Source organism: Trichechus manatus, unplaced genomic scaffold (assembly GCF_000243295.1).
Source record: "Trichechus manatus latirostris isolate Lorelei unplaced genomic scaffold, TriManLat1.0 scaffold00068, whole genome shotgun sequence".
NCBI classification, from domain to species: domain Eukaryota; kingdom Metazoa; phylum Chordata; class Mammalia; order Sirenia; family Trichechidae; genus Trichechus; species Trichechus manatus.
Window position 1 is genome coordinate 8,732,177 of NW_004444004.1, and position 27,589 is coordinate 8,759,765.

A 27,589-nucleotide genomic window follows, 5' to 3' on the forward strand; every position below is an offset into this window, starting at 1 on the left:
TTTTATTCCTAGATATATATAGGTAGAAGATGTACATATACACGCACACACATACACATACATATTTACAAAGAGAGTAAAACATGGGAAAGGCAAATTAGAGTCATTTTTGAGGTTTAAATGAGGTTACTGACCAGTTGAGAGATCACATGCACTTATTTATGTGAGCCTTTATTTCTTAATTTGTTGGATCAACTGAAGTCTGAAACAGCTCAAGGCTGGATGCTTCCTTTCTATAAATTACATCTCTTTAAAATGTACAATTGCAAGCATGAGTCACTAGCTACAGAATTCCAGCCCTAATCCATTATGTCATTTATAAGGAAACAAACCAGTGACCTTCATGTGGTTTTAAGGACAATGACTCTGAACTACAGAGTATGTGAAAGATGAAATCATAACATGAACAGTCAAATGAGTTCAGTGGCATGATCTAAAACATTTTAAAAGTGTATTTTATAGAATGAGGTCTATTTATTTCTGTGATTCTTCTTTATTCACTTGCATATGCACCTTGCATATATTGGATTGATTTGTAACCTTGAACCGAAATTGAAATATTCGTACATCTTGTAAGGAAATTTTACATAGTTAATTTTCATTTTGCCATGCACAAGAGGAAACAGAAATAAGAAGGAGAAGCCATAGCCCAAGATAATCCTAAATGTATATTTTGATCAGTGCTTTCAATCTTCTATTCAACCTTTCATCAGAACTTTTAAACTATAGAATTACTGAAATTGTTATTTACATTTACCATTTCATCTAGTAAATACAGAGCAGAATTTCTGAGTTGGGGGGAAGGTTCAAGGAAGGAATGATGGACATCTTTAATAAAAAGGGGAGAGAAAGGAAAATAATTTAACAAATATTGAAACTCCACCATATGCCGGTCAGTGAATTTTCACAGTACATATATTAACTCATGTAATTCACACAACAATCGTAGAAATAGGAAATGGGGGCATAGAGAGGTTAAGCCTCAGGCCCAAATTCACACAGCTCATAAGGGGTAGAGCCAGGATTCAAACCCAAGTCTGTCTGACTTCAAAGATTGTGTGTACTTTTTGCATGGCACTTTAATTAACAGCCTTAAGTTTTAAAAATATGTCAAATACTTATGCACAAAACATACTCAGTATAAGATTTATTTGGCACTGACAATGTTTTCAAAGAACTAAATGAAGACAAGTCAGGAGCTATCAATCATATTTATCAGTTTCTAAAAATCAAGAATGTGTGTATTTTCAAAGATCTCAGTTCATTTTTAAAGGTAAAGGACTAGCAATTTGTTAACAGAGATGAAGATGGCAAAATTGTGCAAAACGTTATTTAATAATAGCAATTGACAATAAAATACAGAAATGGTAGAATTGAATCAAAATATTATAAAATGGCTAGAGAGTCACCTTAAGTTCTCCAAAATTACATTTACTGTGAAAGAAAAAGCAGTCACTATAACACAAGAGGAGCCTTGGTGGCGTAGTGGTTAAGAGCTCCGCTGCTAACCAAAAGGTCAGCAATCTGAATCTACCAGCCGCTCCTTGGAAACCCTATGGGGCAGTTCTACTCTGTCCTACAGGGTCACTATGAGTAGCAACCGACTAAACAGCAACAGGTTTGGTTTGGTTTTTTATAACAAGAAACATTCTGGCTGAAATTCCACAAAATTCCTTTCTGCTTTTATATCTTTATAATATAAACAATTCTATTTTAATCAAATTTCATATATAATAGTTTCTTATATATTCATAATTTTATCAGCTCAACTGTAAATATGGACATCTGCATTTTAAATGAAAAACATAATAGAGTCAGATTTTAAAACCCCATTTTTTGTTTTTCTATAACTTTAAATGTTTTCTTCTGGCGTATAGCTTCAGAATGATAATACATTTTATATTGAGTTTTTCTTATGATTTTAAAGGGAAGCTTCCCACTTTAAGTTTAGTAAATATTATGAATAGAATTTTTTAGTAATAATAAAACATGCCAAAAAAAGTCCACCTGCTATCCAAGAGTATTTTAAGAGTCAAATTCCAAATATTATTCAGGGAAAACGCCTATAGAGTATTCCAAACTGTCACTAATTGTTAACTCAATTCTGAATTCATTGGCTTTTAAAAATCTTTTAAAAAAAAAAATCATTAGTTGTATGTATTAAAAAAAGGCCAAACCCGTTGCCATCGAGTTGACTCCAACTCATGGCAACTCCGCGTGTTACAGAGTAAAACTTCTCCATAGAGTTTTCTTGGCTGTAATATTTATGTAAGCAAGGTGCCAGGGCTTTCTTCCTTGGTGCCACTGGACAGGTTAGAACTGCCAAACTATTTTGCACCACCCAGGGGCCTAGTTCTATATGAACCTGTGCAATTTAAACACAAAGTTAGCTGAAAAGAAGAGATAAACTTGCATAACAATGAACAGGATCCCTCCCAAAATAACCTTTAATGAATATCAGCTGTGAATAGAGAAGCTAATATTAAGCAGCGAACATAATATTTGCCCATAACAAAGAAGGCATGGAGTTTCTTCTACTTGGCCATTTAGACTGGACATTTTCCTCACCATAGAAGTCACTGGAACATATGGTTCATTGTCGAGATATATGCTTAAAAAGTCATCCCAAATAGAAAAGTTTGCATCATTTTGATTTCACATAAACACTGAATATTTGCTGATGTGAGAAAAGGGAAAGATAAAAGTTGAACTTTGAAAAGTATTTCCTTCAATTAAAAATATTTCTTAATGCTTTAGTTGTTTTGCCATAGTTTTAATTTTTCTTTTTAATTTCCTGTCTCAGCTTCCACATCACTACAAGTTGTCCAATCATTTTGTTTGTGCATCTCAGATGTGAAATATGTTATTTTTAAGTTAAAACCTAACCTTTCATGTTTATACTTTTACTATATGAAATTAATGTACTTTCCTCAATACGTTTTTATAAGTATAATCAGTCTATCTTTTAAAGTTATTTTAAGCTCCAATTTTTTGTTTAAAGTAATGGATACAACCCACAAACATTTGTTAACAGCTTTATTGAGCTACAATTCACATGCTAGATATTTCACCCATTTTAAAATGTACAATTCAATGGTTTTTAGAATACTCATACAGTTGTGCAACCATCACAACCAATTTGCATTTTCATCACCCCCCAAAGAAACCCTGTACTCATCAGCAGGTAAGCACCTCCAAATGCTACCACCCTCCCCCTTACCTCTGCCAGCTCTAGGCAACCAGAAATCCTCTTTCTCATAGATTTGCTTAATATGGGAACCTGTATTTAACAGATGTACTTGTTGGAGTTGTTGGAGGGGTTGTTTTAGATTAAAAGGGGTTGAGAAATAAGACAAAACAAAATTTGAGATTAGATTCAGGAAATCGAGTTTTACTTTATCTGACTAAATCCTTAATTCTTTCACACTTCTAAAAATAATAAAATTTTGTACCTGAGCTTCTATCATTATTTTTGTGATTAGATTTTACTTTAGTACTACAAAATCAATAAAAACACTCTTATTTAAAATCAAGTAATTAGGGAAACCTAAGCTTCAAACTCATGGAAGTTAAATTTCTAGCCCATTTCTTTCATTTTCTCCGTTCTGTCTAATCAAGATTTGCCAAATACGACTATCCATTCCAGAGATGAGGCGTTTACCTCCGAAAACTTTTGTTTCATGCTATTTGTAATTGAATCCCATAAAAAGCAGTTGACTCAAGTTCACCATCTGTTTCTTTTCCAAATCTCTAATATGGAACATATTTCCTTAAGTTACACCTATTCAGAGGATTTTTATGAAGTAAAAATTGCCTCTTCTTCTGATTGACATTACGTTTTTTTTCACTAGTACTACAGCATAACACATTAGTAGGAACTCGCAGTTAGCATACATTTTACTTGCCAGTATTAGTAATAAAAAAGTACAATAAAACAAATAAAAAAACTGAGGCTTTCTATCTAAAATGTGATATCTATTATTTAATATTCTTTCCATTAAATAATAAATCTCATATATATCAATAAAATATATAAAATAGATCCTATTCATAACATCCCCAAATACATGTCTTAATCTTTGTTGCTAAAATATGAGAATTATATGCTCCATACATAGTAGAAAATAACTTTTCTATGCTTTTATCAGGAGAGCTTGTTACAAAGTGTACTAATATATCTATCTGCATTGTAATAAATATGAGGAGTTACAGACAAGGTACCATTTTGTATTTGAAAGTTTTCCCCAGTGGTTTTGTCTTTTGTAATGTCTCTTTTGGTTTCTCATGTTCTGTTGGACTTCTGATTCATTATTCCAGGTTTCACAGTCTACTCCTTTGCTCTCTTCAACATGGCACAGTAAATTTAAAAGGCAGTATCGTGTTAGACAAGGAGCCCTGGTGACGAGTATGGTTAAGTGTTGCTATGAGTTGAAATCAGTGCAACCGTACCTAACAAAAACAACAACATTGTATTAGACAAAAATTGAGGTTTTAAACAATCTTGTAGGGAAAGTTAAGAACATTTAAATAATAAATCAACAGAATAAGGCAAGAGGCTATGTGTGCTTCAAATAGTCTACAAATAAGACTCAGTAAAAGAGAAAAAATGCATTGAAGAAAGGATAAATGAAATATAAAAGGAGAAGTGAATACTGTACGATTCACTTATATGAACTTCTAGAACTGGCCAAATAATCTATAGTGATAGAAGTTAGAAAGTGGTTACCTGAAGTAGGGAAGGGGGAGCATACAAAGGAACAGGAGGATGGACATATTCTATATCTTCACTGGGGTCATGATTGCACAGGTATACATATTGATCAAAACTGATCAAACTCTACAATTAAAATATGTACATTTTATTGTATGTAAATTATGGTATTAAAGTAGATTTTTAAAAAGCCAAGTAGGCAGTAAAGGGTACCATTTGGTTCTTGTGTGGTCTTGTTTTAATCTTGATGAGCGATAACTCCCTTCTTTTTAAATGAGTCCGAATATCTATGTCATTCCAAAGAAGTGCATTAAGTTCTTTTGTAACACTAGCATTTAGTCATTCTGCTCAGGACTGAGTACTGGTATTTTAATGATGACTCTTAGCCACAATAAAATAGACATTTCTTGGACAGACATTTCACTTTAAATGCATGTTCTTCCCTATTATTTCCACTAGGGAGAAATAAAGCTGCAAACTTATCCATTAAATCTTCCCAGGGTTCTTATGACTTTTAAAGCACAATTTTGAATTGAAAGTACAATTTTATAATATCCTGTCTCAGGGAAGGCTGAAAGCAAAATAAAAATTTTTGTACAAAAAGTAAGATGAAACCATTCTGGAACAACCATACAATTATCCTTAATTTCATTTCATAAATCAGTTATAATGTCAGAGGTAATAGGATACCATATGTAAAATTTTTAAAAAATTCTGTTCACTATTTTTACAGCAGGGAGTTACATAATGTTTAGATTAATATGTGGAGTGGCGTTATGGTTAGGAGCATCTTTCTTTTCTATTTAGAGAAAAATCATTCAAAGTCCATGTTGGAATTAAAAAAATAATAATAGTTCAATGAGAGAGAGAAGTCAAATAAAACTTGAAATGACAGAACTCTGATAAAATATATCTGGCATGTATAATTAGCTGAAGAAAAAGACTGGGAAAAGGAAAGTGTATGACAGATGCGAACTATTAATATAAAGAATGTCATGATCATCGAGAAGGGGAGAAGCAAGCAGGGCTAAAGACAAAGATAGAAATTGATAAAGGTTTAACTTCACCTAGAGTTTTCCAGAATTATTCAAAATTAATTAGAATTTTAGAAAACTACATTCAAACTTTAGAGACATCAGAGAACATTTTCAGTTGCTAGGTCTTAGAGAAATTTTTTTAAAAAAACTATAAGATTGATTGATTTTTTTTTATGAAGGAGCATGAATGCTTCATTATAAGATATCTCAATTCCCTCCACTCGCAAAAAGCCCACAATAAATAAATCCTTCATGAATAAATGACATAAAGTCTGTCAGCTCGCATTGTTCTGATTGCAATAGTCACAGCTGACCACCAGGGGGCCGAAATTCTCTTGGCAGCAGTTCTGTGGCCACAACTGTTTTTTCCCTCCAACGGTACTTTGTTGCAATTATGTAAAATTAAAGGGAGGTTACAACAGGTGAGCAGATCGTGCTTTACTGCAGTGTTAGATACAGTTCTTATTGAACAGGTTAATAACTTGGCCACTGGCTTCTTCACCAAGCATGGAGTCTCATAGTTGCTCAAAGATTGCTATTAATTTTGAACCTCTGCTTCTTGAAACGTACTACTTAGAACCAGTTTTACAATTCTGTTTCCCAATAAATTATTTTTGTTTACTAGGTCCCCTATCATCGCGTTAAAATAGAGGCTTCATGTGATCATGTGTTCTCTTACAATTATTTCAGTAAATCTTTGCACTATTTGGAGTGGTAAGAAAGGCAAGAAAATATTAGTTCAAATTTATAAATGCTAAATGTATTTTCTGAATTTCAGATGAAAACAACAAAGCTTTTACCCATGTTATTTATCACTACTTTGAAGTCAAACTATTTTTTACTGTCATAGGAAATGAAAAGTATAATAATTGTTGTTGGAGTATATTGTATCTTCAGCGATTACAGTGGTAGTCACATTAAATTATTTAAATAGTGCCTTTAAAATTTATCATATAAATATTTTATACCATGCTTCAAATATGTTACTTTGTATTGGTAAGTTTATAAGCTAATAAAAATTTTAATATCCTCAAGTAATACAATAATCACCAATTCCTATATCTTTCTTAAAATCTTAATGTTCTTTACATCACTCCACTTTACTTACTTGGCTGAATGGAAGAGTTAGCTTTATGTTAAAAGAAAATCCCATATGTAACAAGTTTTGGTCATGCTTTGTGGGTTTGGGAAACTTTTTGTTCTTAAAATATATTACATATTAATGTTGCTACACCAAATTTATTTGTCCTACTGCAGAAATGTACCTGGCTAATATTTGTTTGTGTCAGTTTTGTTTTTGCATAAAAAGTAAAAACAGGCAATTGATACTTGGAAAATAGTTGGTGTCAAAATGGTGATTTTCAAATATTATTTATCTTTCCAGCTTCTAGAATTGTTTTAATATCTATCAATAAAATACCATTTAACTATGCCTGGTCTGTAATTATTTTATGTGAAATAATATTTTAACTTAACATTTGACTTAGAATTTTGCTGATTCATTTATATTACTTGACTGATATGGAATTGCCTCTTTAACTGAAGGATGGACAGTGACATACCTGCTATGCTAATGTTATTTTTAAATTCAACTTATTATAAATGAGACTGACTCTCTTCTGGAGCAGATGGATATCAGCCACACTATGTTTCAGTCATATTCTATATATGAATGGTGTAAATAGTCATTTACACTATTGGCACCTTACCCTAAATGGCATCTTACTTATAGAGTCCTCATTGCGTTTTTCTAAATCTTTGCTTTTAGGGTTATCAGCTAATACCCGCGAACATCTGTAGCATAGGCCAAACCATGCTGTCCTTCAAAAATTATTGTAAGTATACCCATAAGCTGTCTTGGGATGTGTATGTTGCAATAATGTTGAGCTATTATATTTAGGTTATTCCTATTATTGTGCTAGCATAGACCTACCTCTGAGAAGTAAATTGTATGCTTCTATGGCTTACCATTTCTAGAGAATATTATGTTATTGAAAAATGACATTTTAGTGCAGCCTAAAAAGAAACTTAACCTGTTTTATTATCGATTAATATGTGATACAGACATCCTTTCCAAATCATTGACTACCACCCCAACTTTGTATTAAATAAATATAAAATAAGTTGGCATAAATATGAACAATTAGGTTAGTGAAGACAAAATATGAATGTTTAGTTGCCTCCTTCAAAAACAAACTCTTTACATCCAGGAGTGGGAGCAAAATCCACTTATTAGTTTCCTTTTATAAATTACAAAAAGCTAAGCTCTTCAAAATAGTCTAGATTGATGGGCCTAAGAATCTCAGAAGAAAGTGGAGGGAAGACGGAGATAATTGTTTCTCAAAAGGGCGCATAATGCTGAGAAACACTGATCAAGAGAATGAATGGAGCCCTGGTGGCCCAGTGGTTAAGAGCTTGGCTGCTAACCAAAAGGTGGGCAGTTCAAATCCACCAGCCGTTCATTGGAAATCCTATGGGGCAGTTCTGCTCTGTCCTATAGGGTCACTATGAGTCGGAATTGACTCATTGGCAACGAGGTTGGCTTTTTAGAGAATGAACAACTCTACATTCTATAGGCTTCTTGATCATGATTGTTTGATTGGGTAAATATATTTCAAATTAGGCATTGTAGGCCAAAATTTGATCCCTTGTTTTAAGCTCCAGATTTAACAGGAAATTCTCAATTAAATTTCTGACTATTCTCACAGTCATATACATATATTTAAAAACACAACACATTTTTAGAAGGATAGCTTTGGAGGAAGAATTGATATCATCAGAGAGCCTAATTCACTTTTTAAAAAATTTTATTTTTGTTGTTGTGACTATAACCAGAAGCACTAAACACGATATTAGGCCAATTAACTGGGATGTCCCATGAAATCATGACCCTAAACCTCCAAAGCAAGGAATCAAATCCCATGAGGGTTATTGGTTGCACATAAGCAGCCTCAGCAGCTACTCTTCCTTTTTATTATGGTCGTTGTAAATATATCTATCATACAACTTTTGCCAATTCAACTTTTTACAGGTGTACAACTTATTGATAACAATTACAATAATCAGCTGTGCAACCCTACCCTTAATCAATGTGATTTTTCCATCACCGTTAATCTCCACTTTCCTCCTCCTTCTCACCCCTGGTAGCCACTAATAAGCTTTATTCTCTATACATTTGCCTTTTCTTGTCTTTTTATATAAGTGAGGTCATACGATATTTGTCCTTTTAGGGACTAACTCATTTTTAACAGACAGTAAAATTTTAACAGACACTTTTAGTATAACATTAATACTCATTATATTAAAAAATTAAAAATACAGACATAAAGTGGAAAGTGGTCGTTTATCAAAATTGGGGAGAGGTTAGGCATGAAATAGGCTTGGGAATGTCTGCTGTACACATTATTGATGACCAGAAAATAAAGAACAAAACAGTAGTTTTACATCAAGACAGTTGAATCAAAATGGCTGCATTAAAATGAACCCATAGCCAGAATAGCCAACATCAAATTGTCCTACTTTGTTATTTAAAGACTCACCATTTAAGATTCTGGCAAAGGTTACACTTCCTGTGTTTAATATGCATTTAAAGAGTTCTTGATGCTCTAGGCAGCTTTCTGAGGGGCAGGGGGAGGGCAGGCTCAGTGGTGAAATTCAAAGAGTGTAAAATTTTAAAGAGCTCCAGCAGCTGTCCTGAGAGTGCACAGGAAGTCACTCAGAAAGTTTGAGAAGATCCAAGTTTGCCTGCAGGTGTTTTCACTGCGTTAGTGTAATAGGTTGACGTGGACAAGCAGGTAAGTTTATGCTCTCAAGCTTTAAACAATGCTCACACAAAGTCTTCTCACATATAGCAATGGCATTGTAAGCCCTGCCTGGTAGTAAAAACTGCGGTCAACCTTAGGAGAAGGTGAAGTAAGCCAATTTCTTCCTTTCAGCTCTCTTCTGTCTTTACCAAGTTATCCCTCTATTACCATGTGCCAAATATTCACAACCCCATGTTGAGTGCTTGTCACTTCCCTCTCAGGCTTGGGCACCTCTCTTTGTACAAATACCTGTTGAAACTTTGCTCTTATCCACCTGTTAATTGGAGAAGATTTGACACACAGATACATCCTAAGGTGGCAATACTTGACAAGTCCTACCCGTTCATAGTCACATTTTAACATTGAAAATGTGGCTCTAACAATTGAATTCCTTGATGGGCCGAAAGAGAAAATATGTCTCAAATCTCATCACGGAAGTATGTAAGGTGGTTGCCTACTTCACTTCTCCAAAATGCTGGCTCTTACATGGCATGTTAGTGACATGAAAAATAGATGTACAACATAGTTAATATAAAAGTTTGGAGACTGGCTACTTGCACTAATAATTTTGTTAATCTTGTTAAACATGTTAATTAACTATATATAGAAGAGTACAAGAGTTTTATTATAATGTATATCCACAACCTAATGTTCTTGAGGGTTTTGAAATGTGGGTTCCTGATGATTTCTGTGGCTATTTTAGGCTATATAAGATTCAATTATCAATCTTAATAAAAATAAAATTCAGTCGACCTGATTTGTCTCCAACTATCACTCAAACTTAGTAATGCCTTCCCTAAAGCCTTATTTATACTACTTTTCTACTGTAGGCTGAGTAGTATAAATAGGGATATGTATATCACATATATTACAGTCAATATAACAAGCTATGCAATTTATGTAATGTCTCATATGAAAAATGATGATTTGGACCACTGTGCTCTTCCTGATCTGGATAGGCTTGCAATATCAGTAAGTATTAAAGGTAATTTTTTTTCTTGTAAAACCATATGAGCATTTAAAGTTTCTTCACAAGAAAGGGCTAATGTAATGAAGAAATATTGTACATACTTGGGCTCTACAGTGACATGACAGGATTTATACTTGTCACTCTCCAAATCTATATTCATAAATTCAAGAATTTTTATCTTTATTTCTGTTTATCTTTTATTTATGTGGGAATTCATAAAAGGCCTTGTGTTGGCTACAAATAAATACAAGTTCAGTTAACAGAATATTTTTCAATATGAGTTCTCGGATATATAACTAAGTATGGCAGAGTTCTTTACTCTCGGTTACTGAATTACTTTAATTAAAACATAAATAGACCATAACAAAAATCAAATATTAAATAAATTGATAAGCATTCCATTATTTCACTTTGCAGTTTATTGTAGTTATTTGTTTTAGTCACAAATATTTTAATTTCTTGAATTTGAAGAAATAACTAAACATATTTTAAAATCTCAAGTTTTCATTTGGCTAAAATAAATAATATATAATCAAAGCTCATGAAAGGTGAAAGGAATTGAGTGTGTTAAGTGATGGAATATAGGGTGTCCTAAGCAGAGTATATGTGTTCTGTATCACCTACAGGAACTGACATGGTGCCTTGTGCATAGTCTGTATTCAATAATATACTCAATAATTTGTTCAATGATATTTATTAAACTAATAATGATAAATAGGAGCCTCGGTGGCGTAGCGACTAAGAGCTCAGCTGCTAATCAAAGGTTGACAGTTTGAATCCACCAGCCATTGCTTGGAAACCCTATAGGGCAGATCTACTCTGTCCTATAGGGTCACTATGAGTCGCAATCAACTCAACGGCAAAGGGTTTGGTTTGGTTTTTCAGTATAACTTAGGTAACTGTAACGAGCAAATGTATGCATCATGTCATATAAGAGATCATGATTAAAGGGTTTATGACATAAACAACGTCGATTTTTATTTCACTACATTAAAATATATATTAGTCTTAACTCCAGTACATATTACTCTAACAAAAATAGCACATAGCTTTCAAATAAAATATTTTAATGGTGTGGAAGCCTTTATATAAGTTATGTGAAGTCAGTATTCACACACTGAATCATGTTTCCATTATATTTTACTCTCATTTCAAAAGTATCCTTTCCCCACCAAAATTAAATATATGGCTCAGACAAGTAAAACAATCGTTTTCTGAAATATTCCCTCTTTGTAAATATAGGTAGTATTGGCCATTTAGTTATCTCAAAAACTTTTTTCAGAGATACTAATAAACTGGAAAGCCAAACCATATGTTTAAGGTATAGTCATTAAAATTATAAATCAATTAGAATCTACATATAATCAATTGCCGTTCCATTGAGTACTCTCATTGATTTAATACAGTTTTGGTTATGTAAGATAGTATTTTCATTGCTTTGCAAGTTTATAACATCACAGGGAATGACACCTTCAATTGTATAGTTGCATTAGGCAAGAAGCTGTGAGTCATACTTGAAAATCTTCCTCTCCCTTCTCCCTCATAACCAACTTCATCATCAACGCCTGTCAGTTGTAGCTTCTAAATATCTTCACTCCACTTCTATGTTATTACACCAGTTTGGCTTACCTTCATCTCTTGTAATAATACTGGAAGAGCTTTCTAAGTAATCACACCAATTATACATTTGCACTCTCAAATTCTTTCTCCCAATTCTTATTACTCTTAGGATAAATACCAAAATAGTTGTTATGGTTTATATGAGACAACTGATCTGGCCCTTGTCTGCCTCTTTAGCATTGTATTTTTTCCTTTAATCTCATCCCCTCTGCATCATTAATGCTTCAGCTACACTGGTCTACTTTCAGTTCCTTGAATACATGATGCTCTCTGTGGCTTCCTGGCCTTGTCATAAATTGTTCTTTCTGTTGTTGAGTACTTCCTCCCATTCCCCACCTCTCCGAACACTCACAACACTCACATCACCAGTTAACTCCTATTAAGCCTTCAAAGCATAATTTAACCCTTTCATGGCCCAATTATTTTTTCTTCTTAATTTTTGTTGATACTATCTGTTTTCAGTAATGGAGGGCATGCTGAATCCTTAAGTGTGTCTGAATTTTTGGTAGATAATATGGCTTTTGTTTTATGCCTCATTCCACAAATCATACCCTCGGAGTCCAGAGGTACACACGTGTAGCAAACAAAAATTTTCAAAATTCATGTTTTTCCTACCAAAAATTCAATGATTCAGCACCACCTCATGCAATACCCTGTAAAAACAGTAATTTTCAGCACGCAGCTTTTTTTTCCATTTTAAACTGCTATATAGGGTCCTGCCTGCTGGCAGCACATACTGTCAGTGGGACAGTAGCTTCCCAATGAACCCCAGAGGTACAGAAAGTAAGTGGTAGCTCTATATACTGCCAGCCCTTAAAAGACATTCCTTCTGGGAATAGGGAAGCCTTCCTGCTCACCCTATCATCTAAGACTAAGTCAGGTTCCTCTGCTATATATCCTCATAGATATATAACTTTCCTTCATAGCACTTATCATAGTTTATAATTAAACATTTATTATTGTAATTAGTAGAGGATTGCTATCTCCTCCACTAGATGTAAACTGCGAGAGATCAGGGATAGTATTTGCTTTTGCTCAATATTGTATTCTTCACATCTGGCATATATCAATGATTCAGTAAATATCCCTTGACTGAATGAACAAATAGGAATTGTCATTTACAGACTTATTTGTATAACTTTTTGGGATGGTTAGTCTGTGTCTGTTCAACTGCAAAGGATATTTTTCTACTTTCCCCCTGGTGGCAGCTGAATATATTGCAGCCTAGTGAAAATTACAAGCCTCAGTAACTCAGGCCTCAATATAGGATTGCAGATGTAAGCTATCAGTTGAAAACTGTGACAAAGTAGCAAAATATTGCCATATCTTCAAATATAACATTGGCTATACAAGCAGCTAGCATTTACAAATACCTAGTACCAATTTGAACCTTTGTAGTAGTCCAGCACGGATTTTAAATAGGTCTCTCTTGCCCTGTTTCATGCACCAAGAGCTTGCATTCACATTTTAAGACATCAGAAAATATCATATCACTGCTATGCTTTATTAAATAAACAAACTCAAATTTGTGACAGATTATAGCGTAAACTGTAAAGGAATAGAGGAGCCCTGGTTGCGCAGTGGTTAGAACTCAGCTGCTAAACAAAACGTCAGCAGTGGCAGTTTGAATCCACCAGCCACTCCTTGGAAACCCTATGGGGCGGTTCTACCCTCTCCTATAGGGTCTCTATAAGTCAGAATCGACTCAACGGCAATGTTTTTGGGGGTTTTTTTTGTAAAGGATTAAGGATTACTGCTATATTTCATGCTAAAAAAGATATATATGAAATGTGATGTTACTTAATGAATACATTGCTAAGTGATATAATTCGGAGGCCTCATTTCCTTCTGACTGACTATGCTTTCTTATTTCTGCTTTAATTTCACATTGTACTTTATTTTCATTCCACTGAATTGCACTTTGCTATTTTGCAGGGAACCGAATTTTGTCTTAAATTACATATATCTGCCATAATTCATACATTTTATTACTCTGGTCATGTTTCCATCTGTTAAAATGTTGCCAAGCAGTTTTAAGAGTGCTAGAGTAGTGCTTTTAAGACCTTATTGTGAATAAAATCACTTGGGGATTCTACTAAAATGCAGATTCTGATACAGTGGGTCTGGGAAGGGGCCTGAAACTCTGCATTTCTCGCAAGCTCCCAAGGAATATTGTTGCTCTTGGAACACAGACTACACTGGGAGTAACAAGGTAATAGAGTAGGAGTTGGGTAAACTTTTTCTGTAAAGGTCCGAATAGTAAATATTTTTTGCTTTGTGAGCTGTATGGACTCTGTCACAACTATTCAATCTACTATTGTAGGGTGAAGACAGCCATAGAGAATAGATAAATTGAACGGTTATGGCTGGGTTCCAATAAAACTTTATTGATGAACACTGAAATTTCGATTTTATACAATTTTCACATACCATGATATATTTTCTATCTTTTGATTTCTCTCAACCATATAAAAATGTCAGCAGTTTGAATCCACCAGCCGCTCCTTGGAAACCCTGTGGGGCAGTTCTACTCTGTCCTATAGGGTCACTATGAGTCAGAATCGACTTCGCAGTAATGGGTTTGCTTTTTGGTATATAAAAATGTAAACCTCATTCTTAGCTTGCAGGCTGTACAAAAACAGGCCGTAGTTTGCTGACCCCGCTGCTAGAGCACAAGGTACCCATGGCTTACTTTGCAGGGCATAGGGGTTTGTGGCAGGTTAGACTCCATAGAAAAGATTTTAGTCGATCTAAGACTTGAAGAAGTAAGATTTTTCTGGACAGACAAGTGGGAGAAAAAGAAAGGCAAGCATATAGGCAAGCAACAGCAATACTATGTTCTCTGAACTGAAAGCTTCAGTGTGGCATGAGGAAAACAAGCCTTTCTGGAACCAATGAGAAGCTTCCATGAAATGGGGCCACCTTATATGCATATTTTAATAGTTTTAAACATTCAGTGAGTAGTGGTGTCAGGTTAGCATACTGAATGAGAAGTGAGAGATACTATTAATTTCCACATTTTAGAATTTCAAGTGAGGACTGGACTGATGGAAGGGAGAAAGAACAGAAGTGATTGAGGAAACCAGGAAAAACTACACGTGAAAGCTTAGGACTCTCTGAAAGTGACTGCCCACTGTTCTCAAATGAAAACTTTGTAGAAGCATTCATATAAATGACCAGGGTTTGCAAATTCGTTGATAAAAGTAAAATCAGTATCATATAGCAAGGCAGAGCAAGTCAGTCAAACCATTTGTCCATTGTTACAAAGCACCCAGCAAATTAGACAGGGAAATTAAACACTGAGGATTGAAGATTAAAGAGATGGTCTCTACAAATGCTTTAGCACCTGACTGACTTTGCTGATGAGCTAAAGAGTAGGCGTACCCACTGAGAGCTAAACATGAGCAGATAGGTCTGACAGAAGATGTTTCTACTGTTTCTCTGGAGTGAGCTAATGGGATATGACAAAAAAAAACAGATTTGGAAATTATGAAAAATGGATATCAAGTACAAAATTAACACAATCCCAAAACTTTTGTAACTCTCTTCCTTCAATTCTCCAATTCCATTTCCCATCTTGTCCACCCCAAAATGACCTGTCTAGTTTTGGAGGTGTGTTTCATTGGAATGTTGAAAGTGAATTAAGATTTACTGAGAACTTATTACATACAAGACACTTCATGAATTTTTTAAAAATTCTCCCAACAATTTAAAAACTAGGGATTTTTTACCACCCTGAAACAGATAAGTAAAGAGAGGTTTGGAAGCCTAATTTATTCGCCCAGATTGCCCCCAAAATAGTGAATCAACCTACCAGCAGCAGTGGTTTAGTCGTAATTCAGGGGCCAAAAAGGAAAAAAAAAAAAAAAGAGGAAGGCAGAACAAAAGGAGAGTTTTCAGTCTTCCACAACAGAGGGGATGCTAGCTTATCTTCCCAAGGCACAGGAAAGATTTGTCTCTAGCTTTTGTCCAAATCGAAAACAATTATCTATAAATTTTGGTCAGAAAATTTTAGGTGAGTTTTAAATCCTGATTAGCCATGAGAGGAAAGACAGCATGAATTTATTAACTAAAGTTAGGAATGTAGACGTAGTAAGCTGATAGGTTATTTTATTTTAACATTCAAAGGACCTGTGATCAGGTTTCCTACCGAATGGTAATTTTTGAAAACAGGATATCAAGGGGAGTACACACACACACACACACACACACACACACGTACATACATATATATAGAGGAGGCGGGAGAAAAGATAGAATTATCATAGACTTGAGAGATGTTGTATATAGTTATGATATAAACTATCATTTATTGAACATCTATTTAATGCCAGAATGCCAAGCAGTACACTGGGCACTATACAAATTATTTCCTTTAATTTTCACAACATCCAAATGAAAGTGGTTATTATTACCCACCCTTAACATATGAGACCTAGAGGGCTTAAGTTTTCCAAGTTCCCCTGAGCCCCATAGACCTGCCTAAGAAAAACTGCTATTGTGTAAATCTGGTAATATTAAGTACCTAGTGCATCTCAGAGGAGTCCCTGTATGCTACAAATGGTTAAGTGCTTGACTACTAACTGAAAAATGGGTGGGTCGAACCCACCTAGCAGTGCCTTGGAAGAAAGGCCTGGCGAGGTGCTTCTGAAAGGCCACAAACTTGAAAACCCTATGGAGTACAATTCTACTCTGACACACATGGGGTTGCCGTGAGATAGATTCAATTCATCAGCAACTGGTACTGGTAACACATACTAGATGCTAAACAGATGTTAGCTATTGTTGTTTTCTTGCTATTATTAACGTTATTATTATTGCCATTTACATAACTCCTCTAAGCACTCTCAACCATAACATAGAAGTCAGTATAATGTAAGCTTATCAGAGTGATTGCATGAAACAACCCACTCAAAGTTTCTAGCATATAAAAACTACTCAGTAGATGTTAAAACCCTATACATTTTCTCTTGAAAGATGCTTTTTATTTTTAAATAAGGCCAAACAGGACAATGGATAGTGACACTTTCAACTATTTGTTGGCATGCCCCTGGGTAATGAAGTTATGTGAAAAGTGTCTTTGACTGTTTATCTTCAGAAAACAATGTTCGACTAGAGAATGTCTTTAGTTTATGTGCTTGGCATTAGGAAGTTAAGAGATTATGGCTGAAATACTCAGCAGACTTCTAAGTTTCTGAGTTTTTTTTGCCCCATACATTACTTCTTTTGCTATCTTCCTATAATTTGTTTCTATAAGGACTTAGAGGTTTCTTAAGTATTTGAGTATTTAATAAAATAGTATTATTCATAATGCTATTGAAATAGTCTAATTTACTGATTTGTACCCCAGTTCAAAAGTTGTCTTTTAATAGTCGAAACAATGTTTGTCGATAGCACAGAAGTTCTCAAAAATGCGTTTGATAAATGTCGGATGAAAGAGTGAATGAATGACTCATTTCCACTATTATTTATTATTTTTATATCTGTAAATATAAATTGGATATATACTTGAAATTGGATATCTACTCCTGTCTGCAAATTCATTTTGACAAAACACATTATGTTTTCCTGGATATAAAAGCACAAATGAATTAGTCTTTATTGCACTTTATTTTTAAAATTATATTTAGAATTGATTTTGGTACTTAATGTACTAACATTAAATGCAGCACACCTTCCTTACATTGTTTGCTCCTTGGTGCTTTTCTTCATTTAATATTCATTTTGATGAGTTCTGGCACTCTTTGTGCCTCCTAAGAGTAAGCCAACTTTGTAGTTTACAAACATCTTTATGTTATTGTCTAACAGTAAAAGGGGGGAAAAAAGTGTCCGAGTATCTCTAGCATGCTAAAGAAACCTGATTTTTCAGGGTCTTCTCCAAATTTATCAAATAAAGGCAGAGCTAGAAAGTACATTTTTTAAGAGAGAGATTCTATGAGAAAAAAATTTTTTTTTTCTTTAAAGCTTATCATGAAACAAATAGCTTAGGGAAAACTATAAGATCATTGAGCATTGAATGTGGCAGTGCTGATGGGGGCTGTGTCCTTACGGGTTATATTCAATAATAGGAGATAAGGTTGGATAGATAAGTTGAGAGTAACATGGAGAAGAGAAACTCCTTTAGGTATTTAGAAAAGTGGGACGGGATCTCTCATGTTTGTCACACAGATTTGACATTTTGGTATTGCACTCTCATTATTATACCTGCAACAAACATCCCCTACCACCAGGTGGCTACAGAGTCATGTCATGGTAGGGCAGTTTTCAGGTGTTTGGGACTCTGGTGTGGTCAAAGCTTTTCCATGTCACAACTTTGAAAAAAGAATCATCTATTTAATGAATCTTACGTACTTAGACAACCTTTTAGGAAAAGTTGAGTTAAGTTCATCACTTCTTAGGGGATTGATTTATATGTCGGATTTCCAAGAAAGGCACCAAAACAAATGAAATAAAAGGAAAAAAAATGTGATTTGTATTTAGTTTCTGTGTACCCTACATTATAATCCACGACCTGTTCCCAGGCAGCTTTCTTTGGTGCCATTGCTATCCGGCATTGCATTCTGTCAAAAAATCATTTCTTTTTTCTTCCTCTCATACAATTTGCTAATCGAGAATCCCTGCAGCAGAGTTATAACTGTGAGAAGGAAATTCACCGAATTACAGGAAGAGAAAAGGATAGTGAGGTTTTCTACAGCCCTTAGGGAAGGGCAGTGACAATCTGGGTAGTAGTTGTTGGCAGAACACGGATCCAGCGGCTCTGCCTTCTTTATTTTTTATGATCTCATACCCCAGAGAACATAAAGCCCTCAGTTTATTTTGGGGGGAAAATTATATAAATCCAAGATCATTATTTTTGGCCCTTCATATTAATAAGCGATGTATTAAGTTTGCATTAAAACTAAAAAAGGTGTAACCTGGCATTTAAAAAGCAAAAATACTACAATGAGCATATCAAAATACCCCTGTCACAGGGAAAGGATTCAGAAGTTATAAGTAAGTTATTCGGAAGTTTTCACACAATTTGCTGTAAACATCTGATAGAAGAGTCCAGAACTGATAGTTAATGATGATAATTAAATTTCATCTTTTTTTTCCTTCTTGTATTTGTCTATGGAGGTTATAGTAAAGAATGAGTGGGCTAAGGTATCTGAATAATACACCCTTGAAGATTAGATTAATTAATCAAAATAATTATGGAGAGCTATTATGTGATCAGCACCATGCTGGGTATTATTTGAGTTACAGGTAACTATTGGCCAAGATCTCTGACCTCTCAGATTGCTCACTATCTTATTGGTGAGATAAGATTAATGGACCTAAAGCAAAGAAAAAGGCAGAATGTTACAAAGTGCCAAATAGTGTGCTCTAAGCAATGAGGATGTGCAAAGAGGGAGGAATCAACCAAGCCTGTATTTCAGAGGGAAAGCTTTCAGGAAGTAAGCTTACACACTGGGATAGATTGTATACATATTTGCCATTATTATCTCTTCCATTTCTTTAAACAGTCTATTTTTCTTTTTATACCTCATCCAGGCCCTAACACATGTAGGTACTCCGTAAGTATTGTTTGTGGAATTATCTCTACTACAGTATTGCATTTTGATGTGCATACATATTGAAACTATTATTATTTAGGATTATGCTTTTGGAATCATACTTAATAAAAAACAATTACTCTGGGCAACTGCAATTGCTTTTCAAAACTGTGGAATAATAAACACGTATTTTTCTAAATGATAAATTAGATGAGACCACAGCTTCATAAATGAATGGTCTTCTAAAGGAAATGTAAAATATTAAAATCTATAATTAATAGTATTAATTATATTGATATAATTAATATGATATTTTATATCAATGATACTTTCCATCTTTTTGTATTTTTAGCCATCAAATGTTCTTCACATTGAAGGGAGTATCTATATTCTAGCTGGTTAACCAACAGTTTGGAAATAAGTCTCCTCTCATTGGAAAAACAAAAACAAGGGATAATTCATATGTTTAACCAAGTTCCTCACAAATAGTAATTTGCAAAAAGAGAAAGAGAATTGCCATTGGCATGTGAGGAGATGTTTAGTTATGACAATAGCTATCATTTATTGAACACCAACTAATGTCAGGTACTGGACTGGACTCTGCAAGTTATTTCTTCTAATTCTTACAACAGTCAATGAAATAGTTATTAGTGATCCCATTTAACATATGAGGAAACAGAGGCCAAGAGAGCTTATGAATTTTCGAAGACCTCAAAGTTAGTAAGTAACAGAGCTGGGATTATGACCCTAGATATGCCTGATTTAAAAAATGTACTTCCTTCCCCTGAAGCTGACCCATGTGTGAGGTAGCCATGCTGAGTGAATGAAGCAGTGGAGCCTACAATGTTTCAGGTCTCTTACCCACCATCTCCTCCAAGATGGTTACTCTGCCCGGAACATAGGGTCCCAGCCCCAGCTCTGCGGTGTACAGCACTGGCAAGTGACGCATTGGGCTCCCCCTTGACCAACTGGGCATCAAGCAGTGCAAAAGTAAATCCTACCGTAAAGCTGGGAAAGCCACACTGTGGGCTACTCCTGCATGCGGGTGGGTACATATGTCTTGGGTCTGTGATCCTGTCTAAGAAAAATGAGGAGCTGGAGAGCCAAATCAAGCAGTTCAGTAACTGCTACTTCCAGATAAAGGTGATTATATCCATACTAGGCTAAAAACAGGTGCTCAATAAATATTATCATTATTACATTATTAGTAGCTCTGTCACTCATAGCAGTTTATATTAACCTCTCTTAGACTCAGTATCCTATTCCATAAAACAAGGTTGACACTACTGGAATTATCTAAGGTTGTCATGCGGATTACATGACAAAATGAACACATTTAAATTCCCCAGCAAATAGACAATGCTTGTTAAATGTTAGTAGGACAAGAGAAATAAATTGTTTCCTCCTTTTGATGCAATGAAAATGGGATAGTGATTATCTTGCAGATGTTGGCCCTGTGTATTTTATTTGCCCCACATTCCTACTAGCTTTCTGACAAAGTAGCCTCCCCCAGCCTCTTTATTCCCTGTACATAACAGTCTACTTAGACCTAGTGTTGACAAAATTCCCTTTCCAATTCAATCTTATAATATACAGCTACATTTTTCAAGACCCATTCCTGGTCCCTACTTTCTTCCATGTTACCTTTCCTGAATATTTCAGTCCCCACTAACCTCTCCCTCTACTGCATAGTTTGGCAATTTCCCATTTTTTAGTATTCATTTATTTTATTATCTTCTTAGCTAATTTGTAACCTCTTTGAAAGCAGGGACTGTGTCTTCTCATACATTTTATTATGCACTGCAGCACCTAGCCCAGTGCCTTGCATAATGTAGAAGCTCAATAAATGATCGTGTATAGAGAAATTAATGTAAATTATCAATGAAATCAGTCATCAATTTTTTTAACACCAGAACTAGAGGAAAACCCTAAAAAACTGAATAGCATAGTTTTAGCACCATATAAAATGAGGCACGGTTTTACATGGTAAATAAAATATAGGCTAAAAACTCGTTTAAAATTGAGAAAAGATTAATTTGTGAAACATGAATCTATGATAGGTTATTAAATAATAATATTAAATAATAATCGTTTTGAAGGAAGGTTTCAAAATTTTTGTGTTAACATTACGTATGATAAACTTGTCCTCCCAAAAAATCTTTAGGGTTCTCTTCAGAGAGGACATTGGGCTCATAGATCTGACACCAGGTTATACTTATGTTCTAATAATTAGGTCAACATTGTTACATGATGTACACAATTTGCAGCTCATTATAGTATTTTTCTGTATTTACTATTTTCAGATAATTGAGATGAACTCTATCAGTGAAAAATAAATATTTAACTAAATATATTCTTGTTGATTGAAATACAAAACTCAGTAAAAAAAAAAAAAAAAGAAAAAGACTTTTTTCCTGACTTTTGGGAAGGATAAACTATAAAAACTTTTTAATATAATATTTCAGTGTATTTGATTTAAATTATTGTTCTTTCAACTATCACCTTTACTGATACTATTGAACCAAAGATAAAAGGAATTTCAATGCCAAGTATATGAATGATATGAAATGAGAGTAGAAAAAATATAGACCTTGTGTCTTGATGGAGCCCTGGTGGTGCACTGGTTAAGAGCTTGGTTGCTAACCAAAAGGTGGGCAGTTTGAATCCACCAGCCACTCCTTGGAAACCCTATGGGGCAGTTCTACTCTGTCCTATAGGGTCGCTATGAGTTGGAACCGACCCACGGGCAACCAGTTTGGTTTTGTGTGTGTCTTTATGTAAACCTCCTTGCCTTTAGGTTCCAGAGATTTGCCTTATTTTGGGGGGAAAAAAAAAAACTTCTTTAAAACTATGGCAAGACAGAGTGTCTACATGACCCACTGAGCCTTGTGACTGAAAGTGTTATAAGGATCAGGAGTTTATTATTTTTTTCCTTGCATTGAATTAATGCAGAATAAATGCTATTTGAACATCCCACACACCTCTAGCCAGCCACACACACAAGTATTCCACTGATAACAAGATGTGGAAAGGCAGTCTTTTAAACAGATTTTTAAAACTTAGTTTCTTAAAATAATACAGTCTTAGGGTTTGTCTTACAGGTCCATGTGGGTAGGTGAGAATCTGTCAACATAATGTCTTTTCTCAGCATTTATCCTGAGGGCAACATGCTATTTTATTTCCCTTGTAATTATTTTTGGTTTTTTTCTTCCCCCTGCTGGTGCGCTTCAATTTCATTTGAAGCTTTGAGGATGGTAAAGCATGATTATTTAGATTCTCTCATAATATAAAACAGTTTTGTAATAAAGGGTATAAATTTTACATGATTAACATCTTCTTATAGTTGAATGAGGAAACCCTGGTGGCGTAGTGATTAAGTGCTATGGCTGCTAACCATAAAGGTTGGCAGTTCGAATCCACCAGCCACTCCTTGGAAACTCTATGGGGCAGTTCTACCCTGTCCTATAGGGTTGCTATAAGTTGGAATCAACTCAGTGGCAACGGGTTTGTTTCTGTGAGTTTATAGTTGAATGAAGTGTTATTTAGTATAGAATGTGGTAATCAACAGCAACAAAAAAAGCAATTTATCCCAGAAATGCTTCTTCCCTTGTCACAATTACCCTCTTGCCAGGTTGGTGCGTCTGTATTGCCTATCTGTCCTTCGTTACTATAGAGATGACAGATTTCTATCTGGAGCAGATGGTGTAACTACCATTGTTTAAGTGCATAAAATTCTGCTGTAGGCAACTTTTATCACTGAACCTCTAATTTAGCAATAATATTAATAAATTGAACCTATGGACCTGTTCTGCCTAGGATGTCTGAAACTTGTTAAATATCTGAACATAAAAATATATTATTTATACCATGAAAATGGTACCAAAAGAAGCTTATTTGATTATTAACAGAAATTTAAGTAAAGTTGTATTTCATTAAGTTAATATGTTCAGTTATAAATTTGTAGTTTGATGGTGGGTAAATGCTATAAAATTTTAGACAGTCGTTAGTTTTATATGATTTTATCATGGATTTTACTTGTCTCCGTTATGTACTTTGGACATGTTATCCAGTCCCTGGAGAAGGACATCATGCTTGGTAAAGTAGAGGGTCAGCAAAAAAGAGGAAGACCCTCAATGAGATGGATTGACACAGTGACTGTAACAATGGGTTCAAGCATAACAAAGCATAACAACGATTGTGAGGATGGCGCAGGACCAGGCAGTGTTTCTTTCTGTTGTACGTAGGGTGGCTATGAGTCGGAATCAACGCGATGGCACCTAACAACAACTGTTACTAACGTCTCCCTTCATACTTTTCGAATAAACCAAACTCATTGTCTTCCAGTGGATTCCAACTCACAGCAACCCTATAGAACAGAATAGAACGGGCCCATAGGGTTTCCAAGGCTGTAAATCTTTACAGAAGCAGGCTGCCACATCTTTCTACCACAGAGTGGCTGTTGGGTTTGAACCACAGACTTTTTTATTAGCAGCCGAGTGCTTTACCCACTGCACCACTAGGGCTCCTACTTTATGAATAAGATGTTTAAATTCAAATATTTTTAACCTTCAAATCTGAGGCCTTTTTATCTATAGCTCCTAACAGCACCCCACTTCACCTACCCCTACTTATAAAGCCATTAGAGTTCATATTTTATTATCTGGAGGAAATTGAAAACAATGACAATTTTTCCACTCTAAGTCATAATTTCAATATTGGAGTGATTACAACTGGACCAACAAAAGTTTTACATGACATTTATCCTTGCAGCTTTAAAAAGTAAGGCAACAAACGAATACTTTGTGGAAATATCCGTGATAATTTTTAAACAAATGACACATAAGTAGTTAGTAAATAGCATTCCACAACTTTTCATAATTATTTCAGTGATTATTATCTTAAAAATAATTCCAATCAGTATAATAGGGTAAATTGTAAACAATATCCCATAGTTAGACATTTGTACAGAACAAATCTGTCTTGGAAGAGGTACAGCCAGAATGCTCCTTACTTTGGATGTGTTATCAGGAGGGCACAGTCCCTGGAGAAGGACATCATGCTTGGTAAAGTAAAGGGTCAGCAAACGAGAGGAACACCCTCAAGGAGATGGTCTGACAGTGGGGCGGCAGCAATGGGCTCAAGCATAGCAATGATTGTGAGGATGGCGCAGGACCAGGCTGTGTTTCATTCTGTTGTACACAGAGTCGCTATGAGTCGGACCCGGCTCAACAGCACCTAATAACAACAACAACAGACATCTGTACAATTACCAATAGAAAGATTCGGATTTAACACATACTGAGCAAGTCAATTATTATTAGGGTGACCATACATTCCAGTTTGTCAAAAACAGTCCCAGTTTACACTTGTTGCATAAATATTAATAATGCTTTCTTTGGCTGTCCAAAGTGTGCCAATCTGAATGATAAATTACATGCTCACTTTATCTCTTATACACTCATATGAGCCTAAGTGTTACATGCTGGCATATATAAAAGCACTGAAAGTAAGGTTCCTTACACTGAGGACCATACAAACTTATTAATGAAATAAGATATAAGCATTAAATCATTGTGAAATAACCTATAACTCTTTGTGATTATAAGTCTAAATTTGTGGTTCACTCAGTAAGCACTGGGAATTCAGAGAAGAGATAAATGGATGTACCAGAGCGGTTAAGGATGACTTCATGGAGTTGCTCTTCCTTGTTAGATGGTGGGGATTTTGACTGAAGGAAGAAAGGACATTGGGACATTGAAGGTATGAGGTCTCATGAACAAAGTTATGGGGATGGGGATGAATATAGTTCATAGTTCATTAGCCAACAGTGGAAATGACGAAACAAAAATAAACGTACTAAAAGAACAATGGATAAGGACACAGAAATTCTGGTCTCTAGTCCTGGCTGTGCCACTGGTTAAATTTATGTCATTGAGTATATAAATTATTTCTTCCCTTTGGCTTTAGTTTCTTCATCTGCAAAAGAGGGATTGAACCGGATTCATCTATTCACTGAAATTTTTTTTTGAGACTATTTTTGTAAGGCATTCCAGTAAGGGTGATGTAAATGATCTTTAAAATTCCTTTCCTGCTTTAACTTCTATGTCAATCACTTCTGTCACCAATGTGTCCAGTGACATAGAAGTGTCAGAGAAGAACATTTCTTGCAGGTAAGTGATGCCAAACCAAAAAGAAAAAAAAAAATTGTTGCATTAAATCAAAGTGAAAATTTTTCTAGCAAGTGCCCTTTATTTCCTAATTGAATTAAAACCATATTTTTATTCCTTGTGATAGAGATGCAACCCCAGAATGGTAAGGGATTCTGCCAAGAGAAGCTGGCATTGCATATTTTCAGAGCCTGAACACTGTCATTATGCTGCAGGGAACTGAGGCTACAGCCAACTCAGCTGGAATGCATGAATGCTGAGCGCTGGTCTCTTTTGTCACTTCTCACAACTGAGGCCTGTTCCCCAGTTTCTCTACCACCCTCATATCAGGAATCTTGCTCCTGTTCCCAGTGTTAATCATCTAACAAAAGAGATCCTGCTTTCTGGGGTGGAACTGTAGCAATTGAACAGCAAGGTACTCTATCAACGCAAAGAAGCCGAGATGTCTTCTGTGAATCCAGCTGGTTCAAGGCTGCAGGCCCACTTCCCTTGGCGGGTTTTCCTATTGCAGGGAGTGGAAAAAGTGGCCCTAAACCATCAGAATGGATTATACATCACCTTTGATAATGCACACGGATGTTCCTATCCATTAACTGGAGAAGTTGAAGACAGAACTAGTGTAAAACGAATCTGAGGAGCAAGAGAAAATTATTTTTCTTGTTTAATATTTATTCTGTACTTTAAAAATGTGATATGATAAAAGTAGTTATATGTTTATTGATAAATCTGGGGCCTTCTGAATATAGCAGATGTAAAATACAAGCTCAAATACAAACATTGCTTAAGTTGATATTTAGTTCTTTTACCTTTGTGGCTTATCAAAAACAGAGACAGAATTTTCATTTTAGAAGTGTCAGGATATATTTAAATTCAGCTAGAAGTCTATCTCTGACTTATGCTTTCTTTCAGTATTGATATTGGTGGTCATGGTGCTAAAGGTGGGGGATGAGGTGGAGAGAATTTATGGAAAGTGGAAATAAGAGAAAAAAAACAAACAAGGCCTATAATAGATGTTCAATCATAAATGAGTGCTACAAGGAAAGTAAATTATTGAGATTTAGAACTGAGGGTATTTTCTTTTTCCATATTGTATTTGTATGCACAGGACACTTATAAACATTGCTACAAAGGATTTCCCCCTTACTTCTGGTGTGTTTATGCATGAGCAGGGAAATTGAAGTCTTTTGGGAAAATCTTCTTAGTACTTTTCACTAATAAAAACAGTGACTTCTGCCCAAAACTAAAACCTTTCTTGAGGCCAACTCTTCAGTTAAAGACTAGACTGGACTATGGGACATATAATGATACTTGTGAACAGTGTGCTTCTTAGCTCAAGTAGATACATGAGACTTAATGGGCCGCTCCTGTCCGGAGGCAAGATGAGAAGGTAGAGAGGGTCAAGAGTTAATTGAATGGACATGGGAAATCAGGGGTGGAAAGGAGGAGTGCGCTATCGCATGATGGGGAGAGCAGTTAAGGTCACATAACAACGTATGTATAAATTTTTGTATGAGAGACTAACTTGAATTGTAAACTTTCACTTAAAGCACAACAATAGAAATAAAAACAAAACAAAACCCAGTGATTTCCAAGTGCTAAGAAACTACTACAAACCCTCCACCTAGGCCCACTGAAAATTCTAAGCTTTCAGATTTTTTTTTTCAGAGGTACATACTCATGTGCCTTTAAGGAGCCCTGGCAGTTGAGCAGTTAAGAGCTTGGTTGCTAACCAAAAGGTCAGCAGTT

At 35.0% G+C, this 27,589-nt stretch overlaps 1 protein-coding gene and 1 non-coding gene across 3 annotated transcripts in view; both read left to right on the plus strand.

Annotated features, from left to right (window-relative positions):
• The window catches only part of HTR2C (5-hydroxytryptamine receptor 2C), a 309,552-nt gene that overhangs the window by 16,615 nt on the left and 265,348 nt on the right, over positions 1-27,589 (plus strand). For both annotated transcript variants that reach the window (XM_004379787.1, XM_023734478.1), the window contains exon 2: positions 7,517-7,583. The gene's annotated coding sequence lies outside the window, so the exon portion shown is untranslated. The remainder of the gene's footprint in view (positions 1-7,516; positions 7,584-27,589) is intronic.
• Positions 20,605-20,733, plus strand: LOC111821172 (small nucleolar RNA SNORA35). The gene has a single exon (XR_002824633.1). It is a non-coding gene; the product is annotated as a small nucleolar RNA SNORA35 (small nucleolar RNA).